The sequence below is a fragment of the Trichoplusia ni genome, chromosome 1 (genome assembly GCF_003590095.1).
Source record: "Trichoplusia ni isolate ovarian cell line Hi5 chromosome 1, tn1, whole genome shotgun sequence".
NCBI classification, from domain to species: Eukaryota; Metazoa; Arthropoda; class Insecta; order Lepidoptera; family Noctuidae; genus Trichoplusia; species Trichoplusia ni.
The window spans coordinates 22666056-22682213 of NC_039478.1; the positions used below are offsets into that span (position 1 = coordinate 22666056).

The 16158-nt window shown below is 35.3% G+C and overlaps 1 protein-coding gene across 3 annotated transcripts in view; it reads left to right on the plus strand.

Annotated features, from left to right (window-relative positions):
- LOC113499674 (beta-1,4-N-acetylgalactosaminyltransferase bre-4-like) overlaps positions 1 to 16158 on the plus strand; it is a 205458-nt gene that overhangs the window by 177284 nt on the left and 12016 nt on the right. Inside the window, exon 1 of one of the 3 annotated variants that reach the window (XM_026880239.1) lies at positions 11104 to 11388. The exons of the other annotated variants lie outside the window; for them this stretch is intronic. The gene's annotated coding sequence lies outside the window, so the exon portion shown is untranslated. Of the gene's footprint in view, positions 1 to 11103; positions 11389 to 16158 lie in introns of those variants that run through there. 3 annotated transcript variants of the gene reach the window in all.

Below are 16158 nucleotides of genomic sequence, written 5' to 3' on the forward strand. Positions count from 1 at the left end.
ACAATGTAACCTCTACATTATGTCGTTCTGAGGCCTACAAAGGTTTGGTGAACTAATAGCGTTTGTGTGTTTGTTGTTACGAGTTCCGGATCAATTTTTGGATAACTGTTTCGTTTAACGTTAAGTGAGATTAAAACGAACAGGATTTTAGTTCATTTGTTACTTATATCTAAGAATGCAAGTATTTGTTACTTTGGCTTACAGAAATACGATGGAATTATTTTTCTTTCCTTAAGTTTATGTGTAAATAATACTGATATAAAAGTAATTGATTAGTATCCGATTTTGAAACAATGTTGGGTTATAATATATATGATCTTTACATACCGAATTCTGCTGATGCAGTAATTATATAAGACAGAGCATTGGATAGTGACAAAGTAGTAATGAAACTACGACTGGCCTGTTGGTCTAGTGGTTAGTGACCCTGACTGCTATACCGGAGGTCGTGGGTTCGATTCCCACCCAGGACAAATGTTTGTGTGATGTGCACGATCATTTGTTCTGTGTCTGGGTGTAATTTATCTATAATATGTATGTATTTAGAACTATATAAGTATGTTTATCAGTTGTCTAGTACTCATAACACAAGCTCTGCTTAATTTGAGACTAGATGGCGTTGTGTGAATATTGTCCAACATTATATATAAAAAAAAAAAAAACAGAAATTACTTACACTTCAACTTCGTGAAAGGTTATGTATGTCATTGCATCTATAATTGACACGCAACCGGGCGAAGCCTCAAGTAAAACCTAGTCTTGCGGTTCATAAGTAAGTCCTTACCTCGCGTGCTAAAGGATTAGTAACCTTAACTGATGCAATAAGGGACCCAGTCGACGGGAATAAGTAGTTGTATAGGTACAGGTGACCTAATCCTCAATAAATTCCCGGTGGACAAGCCGGGATTACAAGAAATCCCGGTGTTCTACACCTTGATTGATCTTTTTGAGTACGAGCTTGTACTGGAATTTTCTAAGAAAATGAGGGGTTAGGAATTACAAAATTAGATGATTGGATGCTAAGTAAGAATATAACAATAAGTATTTTGGAATTTAATACTTGTTTCGCAGGGAGTTTCACAACCATCAACTCAGACCGAATACAAGCATACCTATGCGGGGATCGAACCCGCGATCCGTTGTACGCAGTGTTTGGGGAACACAGCCTTTATTAAGATACCGTATGTTGTTTCAGATGAATATCATTTTGGTGGGACTCGACTCAATTCTAAAATTAAATAAATTGTCTTGTAACAATGGCTTTACAATATTTTAATATAGAGCACCAACACCAAAAATATGCGTCCATAAAGCCAAATGCAAATGTCAGTGTCAAAGAAATCGCTCCATATCTATGGTACATAATTTAAAAAGCCAATATTTATTGCCATCTGTTATGTTGTATTTTATGGTTTTCACTTACAATATTATTTGCGAGCATAAACTGGGAATGTTTTTTAGTTGTTATATTTTTTCAGGCTCTCGAACAAAAGTGGTTTTATAATAGCTCAATATTGGGCCTTATAAAGCTGGTATGGCCAGCGAAGCAATGGCTAAACTTAATACATTTATACTCGCATTTTAAAATTGTCAGGATTTTAAAGGAGCCTGCGACCCCTGAGTTTGTTACGACATTTCTTCTCAGGGTAGTCAGATAGGAAATGTCGACTCAAGCATTCTCAAAAAAGACATGTAAAACCGATGATATTATATCCTACTTGCAGAATAAATGATTTCATAAATAAAGTAAACCATTGCATCATTACACTGCTTCATATGTTCAGAAACCTGTACAATTTAGATATACTACACTGATTTTTATTCTCGTAACAAGTCCGAATACTAAGTCAGCGCCTTGTTGTATATCTTGTAAATCTGAAAGTGTCCGATGTCTGTTGTTGCCGACTGTACAGAACCATCTCAATATACATTTGCTATCGTAATTTTGTGAATGGAAGATCTTTCATCTCATTAGTTTTATGTTTGGGTATGCCAATAAGTCGAGTTTTATTCTGTAAATTGTGGTCTTAGATTATAAAAGGATATTTATGTTTCTTCAAGGTATTGTTTTTATATCCGATAGCATTTACGTAGAGTCATTTGAGACGTATAGCCGAATGGTTGAGGTCACCACGCCAAACCCACTGTAAGCGTCGTGTCGCGGGTTCGATCCCCATGTAGGAGAAGCATTTGTGTGATGCTTGTTCTGAATCTGGGTGTCTTTGTGCACGTGATTTGTATGTTTGTGAATAATTATTGGTATCTCTAATCTGCAACCTGGTAACTGGTGATTAATAAAACTGCTTTATATAGGGTGAATGTGCCTAGCAGTGGGAAGTAAATATATTTCAAATTATATTAAACTACCTAACCCAACAAACGCTGGTTTGCCATAAAAATGAGTTGTAGGTATTACTAACAAAGGGTATGAAATTTGTTTTTGTCCTATTCTCCCACCAATATGCATACAAAATTTCACAAAAATCAGTCGAGCCGTTTCGGCGGAGTTAAATTCCATACACACGAGAATTTAATATAATATGTAGATTGTGGATCTTATTACTTATATTCCGCAATAAAAACCCGCCATCATTCATTCGACTTATATTATTTTTATTTTAGTATTTGGTTCAGCCAGAAGTATTGTTGTGCCAAATTCTGTATCGGTCTCATAACGTCGGCCGAGATAACCGACAGTGATGTACCGCCGGACAACTTTCAACTAATATTAGTTACTGCGTCGGCTTTAGTTAAACCCGCAGTTAAATGTCAAATTGTGGTTAACATTACCAAATACTAGTTGTCCCAGCAAACGTTTCTTTGTCATACAAATTAGTTCTTCGAGGAAAAAATAAGGCTATGAAAAATATGTTGTCCTATTCTCAGACCTACCGAATAGTCATGTACCTACACAAAATTTCATAATCGGTCGTGCTGTTTCGGAGTTCAGTTTCGTACACCATGACATGATAATGTTGTATAATATAATTGAGCTTTGACGCAAAAGGTAATACATCTGCAAAGATAAGTATCGAATTCAAATAAAACTACTGAAAAATTTGATAAAATGCTCTCGTTCAAAAATAAACCAAAATATCGGCTCAACCAGTCCGAATTTCTGAGTAGGAATCATAAAAAAGTCAATAACCACGAACCGAGAACCTCTTTTTCGAAGTTGGTTACAAATTAAAGTATATTTAATTCCTATTTGAACGAATACCGGATCATTAGGCGTTTGTTTTCCCTATATATCGAGACCCGGCTATGTGGAACACCCCTCAGGGATAAATTACACAAGACCGATGTTCCGCGACTGACGAATGTCTTTATTTGACAGAAGACCATCATTCATCGGATACGCTGCAATCTGAAGAAGAGTACTTGAGTTAAATACGTGGGAAACAACACTTGCAAGTGAAATGAGGGCACAATTGAGTTTTTGAAATGTTTAATTGGATAAAATTTGAAAGATTCATTTCACCGAATGAATCACTTAGTATACCAATAAATGTTTATTTTATTTCATGATTTGTATACCTACACAAAATAGTAGAAATGTTATTTATATGAAAAGAAATCTGTCGATCTGTTACGTCTTTTTTTAAATAAACGATGCAACTGGTTTTGATGAATTGAGCATGGAGTTGGTTTACACTCTAAGAAAGAACAAAATGTAGTCACACACATACAGAAGATGAGTAGTGAATTTAATATTTTAAGAGAGGGCTCTTCAAAATGCCAATAAAACAATTTACGTGAAATTCCTATTATCATCCTGTAACCCCCTCCTCCCAAATGCACACGGTATATTACACCCCTTGTGATATTTCGTGAGTTTTAATAGATACTTCCGCCCTCCTCTTTTTGAGTCATGCGTGATTAATTGACGGACACTTTCTTTACTTTCACTTCCACTAACTTCAAATCTATTCAACATTTTATCACACAAATAATTTCAACACACAAAATAAACAACGAATCAACTACCATACCGTAAATACAATAGACATATAACTCAACTTGCACAGCACTGGCAACCAAGTGTCGACATTAACAGCCAAACTTTCAAGTAATTAGCACTTCAGCTCAAAGTTAAAGCAGTGTTAGTGCTGACTGTTCACGACGCATGTTACTGCACTAATACGGTCACTCGTTATAAGAGAAAACTTCGCCGTTTGACACAACCCTTAACAGTCGTTACAAGTTGTGTGGACTTAGTTGCACAAAGGAGTTCGTTTAAAAGGAGAGTTAAGGATTTTTTTTTAGTGCAATGAATGATTTTTACTGTTTCTGTCTCAGTGATTGTATAATGACCAATTTTTGGTAAATTTGTTTTTCTTTAGCCTAAAACTAGTAAGGATTTCATATTTAACATTTAATAGTTATAATTATGATTACTATATCACTGGTCAAAATTGATGATGAAAATTGTGATTGGCTGAAAATTCTGATTCCGTATTTTCTCCAATATCCCAGTTTCAAGTAATCTCTACCCAACCAATTCCTTTATTTGTTATTGCAAGTCGTTTCTAAAACCAAGAATTGCGATTCCAATCGAAATTAAGAAACAGGGAAAGACCGATCAAATTTAAACTTTTGTATTCTAACTTCAAAAAATGAGCGTAATATCGTAAAAGCAATTCTAGATACCAGTCTCTGTACCACGACCTCCTAAAGCAAGACTATTGTCAATGTGGAAGAGAGATACCATACTACGCGGTAAAGGGTGCTCTCTCGCTTAAACAACGACGACTGCCTACTACTACTTGTCGTGGTACAGGGGCCCAGTCCAATTCGAAATTACAATTGCCGTATGTTCGAGCTAAGAACTTACATTTAATATTTTATGGCGCCTAATAACTGTGGAGCACTGAAATTAAGATATTTCTGTACTTTAATAGTAGGCCATTAACCTGGATAGTATAAATGCTATGACAATGATTTATTATTATACCGATTGGCAGATAACTCTTTTACTATTTGACGTAAGTGTGTTCGCATTAAAACCCATATTATGAGGTCTCTGACGTTAAAGACTGGCTTAATTGACTGGTCTGTTGGTCTAGTGGTTAATGGCCCTGACTACTATACCGGAAATCGTGGGTTTGATACACACCCTGGACAAATGTTTTTGTGATGAGCACGATCATTGGCCTTTTCTTTTTATACCTATATCTAATTCATGTGAATGTAACATTATTATTAAGAATAAATTGGGCACGTCCATCGTTGAAAATAAACAACAAGGAACAGCTTTCATTAAAAATTCTGGGCTCCCCCTTCATATTTACGTATCAATTACAATACCCCTAAAATAAATATCTGCGGAATCCATTAAATCGCAATACATTCAAAAATACCCTCATCAAGAAATTTTCGTCAAAATTGTGTACAAAATAAATAAAAATCGGGTCCAGCGAACACTTTTCCAGTTAAATTCGGCGTTAACAACATAAATTAATTAACGGTACACAGAGGTACCGCGCTTGCTACGAAATTTAAAATCAGAACTTTTACCTTTGTGTGACCGAGACATCGCTAATCCAAATGTATTACACTATCTCCCTCCCACAACCAACAGTTTACCTTCAAGAGCTCTTAGCAGAAAAATTCGTAGCAAATTCGTTAAATTATATCGTTTTGCAACGTTTAGCAATTATTTGATTTAATCCGAGAGTTCCAATTTGTTTTCCGAAATCTCGAGTTTTCCTGAAAGTTATAAGGAAAACGGTGTCTGTAATTAGACAGTTATAATAGCCTCAATCTTTAAAAAACGAAAATACCCTTTTATTTTTTTTTAGCCGTCTTATTTCCCATATTTCTCCGTCTTTTTAAAGAAAAGGGATACTTTGATGGAACCTCTCTTTTTTGGTGTGCAAAACAGAAGCAAAATATATTGCTGTAGGTAATCAAACATCATCATAACCAATTAGTCCCTCACAGATTGCATCGACATGGTCAAGTACCAATTGACACTGGAATCACGGATGACCCACTTTCAACCAATTTTTGGGCAATTCACTCACTGTTCAGAAGTAATTGAGACACTTCCAGCATCGGAAGTGTCGGTACGATTCATTTATGGCCTAAGAATAGCTCCCGAGTGGCCACTTGGAACTATCCAGTTCAATTTCTTTGTTTTTATGACTATCCTAGCAGTATCGCCTTGAGGGATCGTTTTGTTCTATGTCAAGAGGGCGGTTAAGACCAGTCGTATGAAATTATGACCGGTCAAGTGCGAATCGGGCTTGCGACATTAAGGGAACCGTGCAAACAGGCTAACGAAAAAATATTTGCTATAGAAAATGATCAATAACTAAATTTCATTGATTTTTTTTTGTAGCGGCAAAAGCAATCTGTTAAAATTTCTTTCCAACTGTCACAGTACATGAGATACAACCTGGTCACAAACAGACAAATGTACTGTTATAAACAGCGGAGCCTTTGTAATGGGATTTTATTTTAACCCTTTTTATACGGCAACCCATAACCAGCACTGGGTTTTACATCGCTGATATGGTGATGATGATGCACGCTTCCAGAATGATTACTTGCCAGCTCTATATATTGATGTAAAGACGCAACAGGTTCAAGAAATTATAACAAGTATTAGCAAAGACAAAATAGGACTTCCTGGAAAGAAGGCTCGATATTAAAAAAGTTTTGGGTCTGACACGATCCAAAGTCCAAAGAAACATAAGTATTATATGAATCAGGTAGATGAGAATAAGTACAGCTAATACCGATACAGCGATCTTTAATGTAAATTGTAGACGAAAAGCCTTTGTTGCTAAAATCATGCCCAACTATTTTAGGGTCAGCTTCCAACCAGATGCAGCTCAGCATTAGTGTTTTACAAGCAGCGACAGCCTATCTGATCTCTTCAACTCAGTTACCTGGGCAACACGATACCCCTTAATCAGGCTGGTTTTTAGACTTTCTAGCTTCTGACTATCCATAACGACTACCAAAGCTGTATAAATAACCTTCGGAACCCACAATACAACGTGCCTTCCGAAAAACGGATGAACTCGTTGTAACATAATGGTCACCCATCCACAGACCGACCTTATCAAGTGTAGCTTAACCTGAAATCGATTAACTTGTCCAGTTGTATTTTAGACACAAACTTTATAAACAAATTGGACAACTTATTTAATACATACAAATATAGACAAACAGAGAAATGGTGAAAAAACAAGATTCTTGCTTTACGTGTTAATAACACAGGTACAGAACTTGATCGCAGTAATTATATTCCTGTTTATATTACGAGCGCGTTGTAAAGGAAAACCTTTTTAATTAAACAAACAATTACGTAACCATGGCAACGGATTGCTCGTTCTCAATTACCTAGATGTGTTTTATTTTGTGTAATTTTATATTTGTTTCTTGTTATAATTAAATACTTATTAGTTAACGTGGTTTCTTAAGTTAATTTGCTTTGCTTGTTAATTTCAGTGTAGACAATAAATTATGTAGAAAAAACATGAAAATGTAACGTTTATTTTGGTTGTGGTAGAAGTAAAACTTGACTTTATAAACACTTTTACAATAGGGTATTTGACTAAATCTAATACAATGACCGATATTTGTTGAATTTGCATCGATAGATACACAGAACCAAATTACAGTTCATGAATCATTGTTATCAATGTTAATATCAAGCTGTTTTTAAGACCGATTTCTTTTCGAAAAAAAACAACAACAACGTCGATGTTCAAAATTTCACTGTGGAGAAGCCTTTACTGTAATAAAACTAATCAAAAACACATCAAAATAATGAAATAGGCAAGTAAAATAAACCCTCTCGTGGCTAAAAAGTATTTAAATTAAAATTCTTGACCCGGAAAATATTCGCCGCGTCGATCCAAAGTATTTCTCCACTCTTTCATTTTTATTAGAGAGTACGCCCGGGGGCAACATAAAAAGTTACACACTAGTATTAAAATCTCGTAATACAGCTCTTTATCATAAATCTCATAGAAAGCCACATTCTTATGACGGCACTTCTTGTCGACTTTACTCATATATTTTAGACTCATGAAGTTACTTTTTACGACAGATTATCTTTAAATAATGAAGGTTTCGATGTAACATTGATTTTAGGATGGCTATTGAGTTTTTATATGAATGATCTAATATGAGGTTTTTCATGGGTTTCGTGCGATCTCGTTTGATACTTGAATCAGATAGATAATACCTTTATGCACACCATTATGTATTCTGGAGGAGTGATCTTTTACAGACAACCTTTGGATGGACTGGGTTCTGCAAATTTTTTTTCCTCTTGTGCAGATTAGATAGTTATAACATAGAAACTCAGATTATACAAATATAAGAAGCATATATATAAGTCAATAAAATATTAAACAGAATGCAACTAGCTCTATTTAATAAAATAAGTGTGGAAGCAACAAGCCGTTGTTATAAGGAACGAATATCTTTTCCTAATTTTTCTACTGCAAATGTTTATTCAAATGTTTGTATAAAATCACTATAAACTTTCCCCACATTTATTTCAGCTGCACAACCTCACTACACTAAATAACAAAACACACAAACCGGCAAGAAGAAAACAAAAGAAACGCAAGAAGAACACAAACTAAAAAGGTCCTGGCTGCATCTCGCTTAGATTTCACAGCACTAAATTCGTCAGCCATTGTTCACTGCCTTAATAAAGATAAAATCTAAAAGATAAGGAAAAGGCACGGACTACGGTCGGTAAGATATATACGGGCTGTTGGACGTAAACAATCGCGATGGCTCGGCCATTTTATGTTTCAGATTTGTGTAAAGAAACATTGTGTGAGGAAAAATTGTGGGAAAAGAGGCCCGTTGTGTGGGTACGGCGCACACAGGGCCATTGTACGTTAAATGTATTCTTGTTATAAATTTCGCGTTCTATTGTGTTTTATTAATTTTATTCGAACAATAAATGTTTGAATACATTTCAGACATTGTTCAAACGCGATCGTATTTTATTTGAATGTGTGATTATTGGGGTTCGGAGCATGTAATTGCTTGGTTTGATACTGGTATGATGTGTTTTTCTATGGGCTATATTAAAAACTCATGTATTTATGGATTCTGGTCAGTATGAATAAGGTTATTAAGTAGGTACATACTAAAAATAGGCTACGGATACAACTGACCTTTCATTTATTCTTCAATCCATTTTTAATTGACCTGCATAGATAGCTTAACAAGTTTTACTAAGAAATCAAGTCGTTTCATCGAAATATAAATAAAGAAACAGTTCTTCAAGTCAACTTGAAGACGATTAGCGAGTAGTTTTGTTATTTCTGATTGATACCAAGTCTATATTGTCGTGCCATTATAGTTTGCTTAATTTAGTAGTAGCTAACTGGATGGCATGTCGATAAATGGGCAGTAAATGTATTTGTAGAAATTGGAAGGCAAAATAAATACTTCTTTGAAAAAATATGGAATCATCCTACTGAATCTCCTACCTTGCCTTTTCTGAACTGGCTTTGGTATTCGCTTCCAGTTTTACCAGATTCAGTTGAATGTTTTTTTTATAAACCGGATAAATTCATTTTTGCATTGCTTATGATACTTACCATCGGTAGCTGAACTATAATACCAGCCTATATTCGTCCCTCTGTCAGTTTTGCACAGGCCTGTTCCCATAGCATAGATAACCACGCTAATGCACTGCGGGCTGGCGATTTCAAACTGCAATATTTCTAATTCAGGGCCTCACGATGTTTTCCTTCACCGTTTTATCAGTGGTGTCTTCATTTATAAAAGTAGATACAACTAAGCAAAACTCACATTAGCAATTTACATTACATTTCTTCATTTCAATTAAAGCTTTAAAATACATGTACACCACACATGGACCATGGTAGGGTCGTTTTTGTGTAAGACAAACTTTTGCGGTGCTCCCAGCGCTTGCGGTCGCCTTGCCCGGTGTAAGCCCCGAAACTATCCTTCGACAGTTATCCGGATATAGCCGAATAGCTGCTCAAATGATATCTGAAACTGTTTGAAGTTGGGATTTGGAATTAAAATTGGTTAAGATGTGGTAGTTTTAGGTTTTCTTCGGCTTTGTCGTGGAGGTTTGTTTATCTTTAACGAGCGGATTGAATACATATTGAGTAGCAGATCGCGAGAAATGTACTTTAGGTAATTGACAGGTGTGACAAAATAGTAATAGCTACATACTTTACCCTGGATGGTATCAGAATGCTTGCTGACTTGCGAAGTATACAATGCTTTTTTTTCACACAACGCCATCCAGCATAACACTTAACAAATACTGTAAGTAGACAACTGATAAAGATGCTAATATATTTCTAAATACATACAAAATATATATAAATTACAAGCAGACACAAACCACAAACCCTCGACCTGCAGTATAGCAGCCAGGGTCACTAACCACCAGACCAACAGGCCAGTCAAATTTATACAAGAGTATACTACCAAAAGTCATTCCTAGTCTCTATCAAAATATAATTCATGCTTTAAACACACTAACTACAATTTACTTGGTAATTACGTGTTAAAATGCAGTTCACAATACAAAATGGCGGACAATTAAATCCAAGCTCTATTCAAACTAGGATGTTAGCTGCATAGCAACAAAGCCCATTATAGCTTGAAACTTATGTAACGTAATAAAATAGTAACTGCACAATGCATGGAAAATTTACTAAAGGACATGAAAGGCTAATGTTTTCCTTTTATTAACTAGCTGGCGCCTGTGTCTTCGTTTACGCCGGATAAGTATTTAACTTACACAAAAGTATAAATTTTGTTGTCCGTATTCGCGCCACAGGACATAAAATCGGGATGAAAAAACTGTCTTATGAGTTAATGCTAGTTATAAACTATCAGTGCACCAAGTTGCATCCAAATCCGTTCCAAGGTTTTTGCGTCAAAGAGGAACAAACAACCATACATACAAATTTTCGCGGTTAAAATATTAATAGAATAGTAACTATTATGTATACATACATAAATGTATATGTACTGATGTATCGAATAGCCGAGACGCACGGATAACCGAGAGCTTGAGATCGGGTTTAGCGTGATGCGTTACGTTACAAAACGTCGCTTAACCTATATTAATAAAACAGAAAAAAGCAAAAGTTTAAAGTGTTAAACAATTCCAGAACACTATTAACTCTTAACATTTATTCCTATAAATATTAACACTGGCAATTTATTTCCCCAGCCAAATAACACTGACCCCATAATTACTACTCCAATCGAGATATCGCGAGCATTAATCGATTACCGTTCACTACATTTACTCGATTTTTCAGCGACGCCACGAGTAATGAATCGTTAAGGCAAGTGCGAATGACAGGCATCGTCGGGGAGCAACATTAATCAGGCTGCCAGTGATATATACAGGTAGGTATGTAGGAAGGTTTCTTCGGAAACATTATGTGCATATTCTATGTGCGTTTGTAGTATTCTGACCCAAATTTAATTGTATAGGGATGGTTGGGTATAAAAAGTAAAAATCTGTTTAGTCGCTCAATTTCATAATTAACAAATAATATACATAGTAGACACGTAAGTCTGCCTTTTTCTCACCAGTTGATAAATAATTGTTTCCAAGTTTAATGCCATTAATTTCTTACGTAATAAGAATTATTTGGTATATAAAGGTTTAATTTATAAACTCAGATTTCTCAAATTCTTCACGATCTTTGGCGAAAGGATCGCGGACAGGATTTCGTTATATTATTTTGTATCTCGAACAAATATTCGCATGTATGCATTAGAGATACAATAAATTGTAAATTATCCGAAGGATATAAAAAGATAGTAGAATCTTGGTAATAGAGCCACTCTATTAGCAAGATTCGCAAGCATCAATTAGTTAATACGCAGATAAAGCTGCAATGCGTAAAATATTTGCAATAACATACAATAAAAATCTGGCATAAAACGTGTAGGCACAATAAACAAAAGCGGTGTTCGGCACCTCGCACACTCACAACATAATCCCACTAAAAATCGTCTAAAATAAATTACATCACATCACAATCAAATGGTACGGAACGCTTAATATCCATTGCCAGGTCGCTCTTGACCGGCCTTCCTATCTGTAAAAGCCGGAGCAGGGTACGCCTACCTTTTTATATTCATGGTGGAATTATACTGGGAGCCACTGGGTCTGCAGGATACTGCGTGCCTCTGTAGACAATATTTAGTGGATATAGTAGAGTCAGCAAATAAAAACGATGGACTCGATCTAATTTATAAAAGGGCCAAAACATTTTAATGTAAAAAGCGTTTTTTTTCTAGTAACTATAATGCGAACTACTTATTATTAAATAATGCAACAGTTCACTCACGCGTATTTATCGGGATAACCCGACTAGTTTCGGACCCAACCGGAGTCCTTAATCATGAGCTGACGCGGCGCAGGTCGTGCTTGGTGATCTCAAACACTCGGCTATCCTGAATCCTCGACAAAGCTTGTGCATAGTGAAGTTTGCGATCATCAGGTATTTTATATGTACCTAAGTATAGAAAATAACTAGCTTCTGTGGTAGCGAGTGCGATTATATTCGGTAGATACCTCCTTAATCCTGCATTTAAAACCTAGACATCCTGCTTCCAAAACTGCAAGAAACTTTCTTTACAAAATAGTTCTTCAACCGACTCTAAAAAGAGGACGTTCTCATTTCAGCAGTTTCTATTTGAAGCGGTTATACTTTTTTTAATTTAAAAAAGTATTATGCTGACAATGTTCTTGTTTGGGAACGAAGTATTGATATTAAAACCTCCTTAAAGTGGCATTTTAGAATTTCTAATTGTGTTTTACTTTTCTGCACACAGTACTTGTTGTTGGATACTGAGTATACCTACGTATAGATATTGTTTAAATAAAATATGTTACTTACTGTTTCTGTGAGTTCTCTATAGATTATATTGAAAACTAAGGATAATGTTTGTACATTTGCTAGTAAAAACATAAAAATAAATTAATGTTTGTAATGCTTGTAATTGTCCTTACGTTAACAACAATAATTTCTATTGAAGCCAATTTAAAACTTTGATAGCTTATGAAAAAAACTGGAACAGTTACTTTCGGATAATAAATCTCTATCCGAATAGATTACAGCTCTCTATACGAATTATTATTTCGATAAAGATTGTTTTCAAAAGCTATAACTATTTATTTTCATTATATAAAATTTAAAAAAAAGATGATACTTAAACAGCTAATAAGATTTAGAAATAGCAAAAAGTCTTTTTGTTCATTTGTATAAAATTACAATGGCGAACTTAATGCTAAAGATCTATTTTACAGCAAAAATAATAGCTAATAAACCATCTAACCAATACGGCTATTTACGAACTTACCTTTTGCAAAATATAAGGAAACAGATATAAAGGTTCCGTAACAAACAACAGTCCTGACAGATCGTAAATAAATGTAAAGAAAGGTTCTAGTTCAATGTTTAAACCACTTACCTATAACTTTAAGTAGGAATATGTCGTTGTGCGAGCGAGAAAGCGCTCTACAGCCTGCATAGCGCCGTCTCGCTTCTGCGACGACAATAGTTTTACTTTAAGAGTTTGTAGTCCTGTTCAGGTAGACTCGAATGTTTTCCTGAAGCATTGTTCCCTTTTAATAACCGTAAAAGAGGATTGGGTTCGAGCTGACGGTAAGACAAGGTAAGATATATAATATAACTAGCTGTTGCCCGCGACTTTGTCCGCTTGGTAAGTAGGAAGGAAATAGATAAATAATTTGCAAGAAAATAATTTTGTGAGTATGCATTGAGGTGAATGCTATCCTATCTTTCAACTTGGATCAAGCAAACGAGACAATCTACTAATATAATAAACAAGAAAGTTTTTATGTCTGGATGTGTTCCCCTTTTACGCAAAAACTACTGAACGGATTTAGACGAAACTTGGTACACAGATAGTTTGTAACCAGGATTAACACATAGGATAGATTTTATCCCGATTTTATGTTCCCGTGAGATTATTTTTTATTTTTAGCGGGCGGGCTCGTAGTCAACAGCTAGCTGAAAATAAATTTACACAAAACAAATCATAATGAAAGTCCTTGCATTCCACAACATGATGCAATGCAATTCTCTACGCACATCAATTCATAAGATTTAAGACTTCATAACTGATAATCACATTTATTTGAAGGTTGAAGATAGTCATGCGTCTCGTTATTAATTATAATTGATAAGTTCCAGTTAAAAGTAGTGTTGGACGCAATTTTCACTGCATGGATAACCTATTGGTATATAGGTCACCACGCCAAACCTAGTGCACTGTGTGCAGCGGGTGCGATTCCTGCGTATGACAAGCGTTTGTATGATACATGAATGCTAGTCCTGAGTCTGTGTCTTTGTGCTTGTGAAACTCCCCGCGACACATGGATTAAATTCCGAATCTTTGATAAGCTTTTCAGTTGCCATGTGAAGATCTAATGAACTCTTCTTAAACACCAAAACCCTACACAACCATTCAAAAACCCAAACCACGAAATACGAAGAAGCCTGTCTTACAACCTATCCATCTTCGAGAATAACGCTATTTATCTCACTGCTTATATTATACAAGTATCAATAACTCTACACCCCTTTCCCTTTATCTTAGGCGATGACGTCATGACTTATCACCTGTCTCACCCACAGCTAACCCAACCCTGATAAGAGCATATATGAACTATGACCGCACAAAATTACCTATTTGATTTAACGCACTCATATTTTTTCGGGTAAATATTTTTTAGGAATCCCGAGGGATTTTTCATATGAATTTCGTCTTTAAATAAATTACTGTGTGACCTTTTCGTTTATTTGCAGGGAATCGAGGTCCAAGCGTATTTTTGTTAAATTACAACGAAAGGTCGCTGGTTTTTTTTTATCGATCAAAGCGCTCTTAGCCACTAGGGCTACAACTACGAAAGTTAATCGATCACAGGTTAACTTACGTTTGAAACGTGCATCGACCGTGAATAGGTGACCATCTTTATAACGATTTTCCAGAACGAGTTTATCCATTTTTCGAAATACTCGTTAAATTCGGCTGCTAACTCAATATTGTTGCTCGTTGTAGTCATTAAGCGCTCATCGTAATAAGAATAAATATTTTTATGAAAAAGATGTTAGGTTAGGAACAAAAAACATACAGGTAACTGACGACTATTACTATAGCAAAAGGTAGGTATACCTGCCCTGTTTTTTTATTCAAAAGATAGGTACCAGCCGAGGCACAAGCTTAACCCCAGTCATCCCCGAGATAATATTTTAATGATACTGTAATCGTTCATTACTGGTTTTACGTTCCTAATTTTGTTTTATTATTATCATTTGCCCACGAACCACACGTCCCCACTCATAAAGTTAATATTAGAGTTTAATTACTCAAATGAAATTGGGTTTATAATCTCGATTCACTTCATAGAAGATTAAGGTTAATTTTCTCAAAAACCATGCCTACGATCCTTAGTTAATTGGAGTCGTTTATTGTCATCAACATATTTGAGATGAGTTATGCGTTAATAGTGACTTGTTTGATTGAAAAAACTTACTCCCGCATTAAGGAACCTAATCTTTGTGTCGCGGTATTCACAAACATTGAAGTCATATGCACAAATACTCCCAAAATCAGGACAAGTATTCGAGGATCTTTACAAAAACGTTTGCTCTACGTGGGGATCGAACCCGCCCCACAGACAGACAATCAGACTTTTATGTCGGGGTTTAAAAAAACATACAAATCTCTAACTGACAATGATTAATTGTCATGAAAAATACATTCAATTTTAAATAAAGGCCCTTACAGACCAACTGAGGTTCAGTCAACTGTTTAATAATTATTAACACAAGAATAAACCAAATTGTTATCAAGAAAATGACAAAAGTGTTAAGTGAAACGAACTCTATTGTTAAAACCAGCGTACAAAGTATACTTATCCTGATTTTTAAACCCTTCCCATTAAACCCAACCCTTTTGGATGTGAATTCAACCCTTCCGGGTGGTTATACCTTTTGGGTTCAGATTTTCCTCCGGAAATCAATTGTATGTGCTAAAATGGTTTGTTTTAGAATTCGGAACCCATTTTGCTCCTAAGTATTATAAACCTTTATATTTAACTAGCTGTTGCCCGTGACTTCGTCCCCGTGGGTAGAC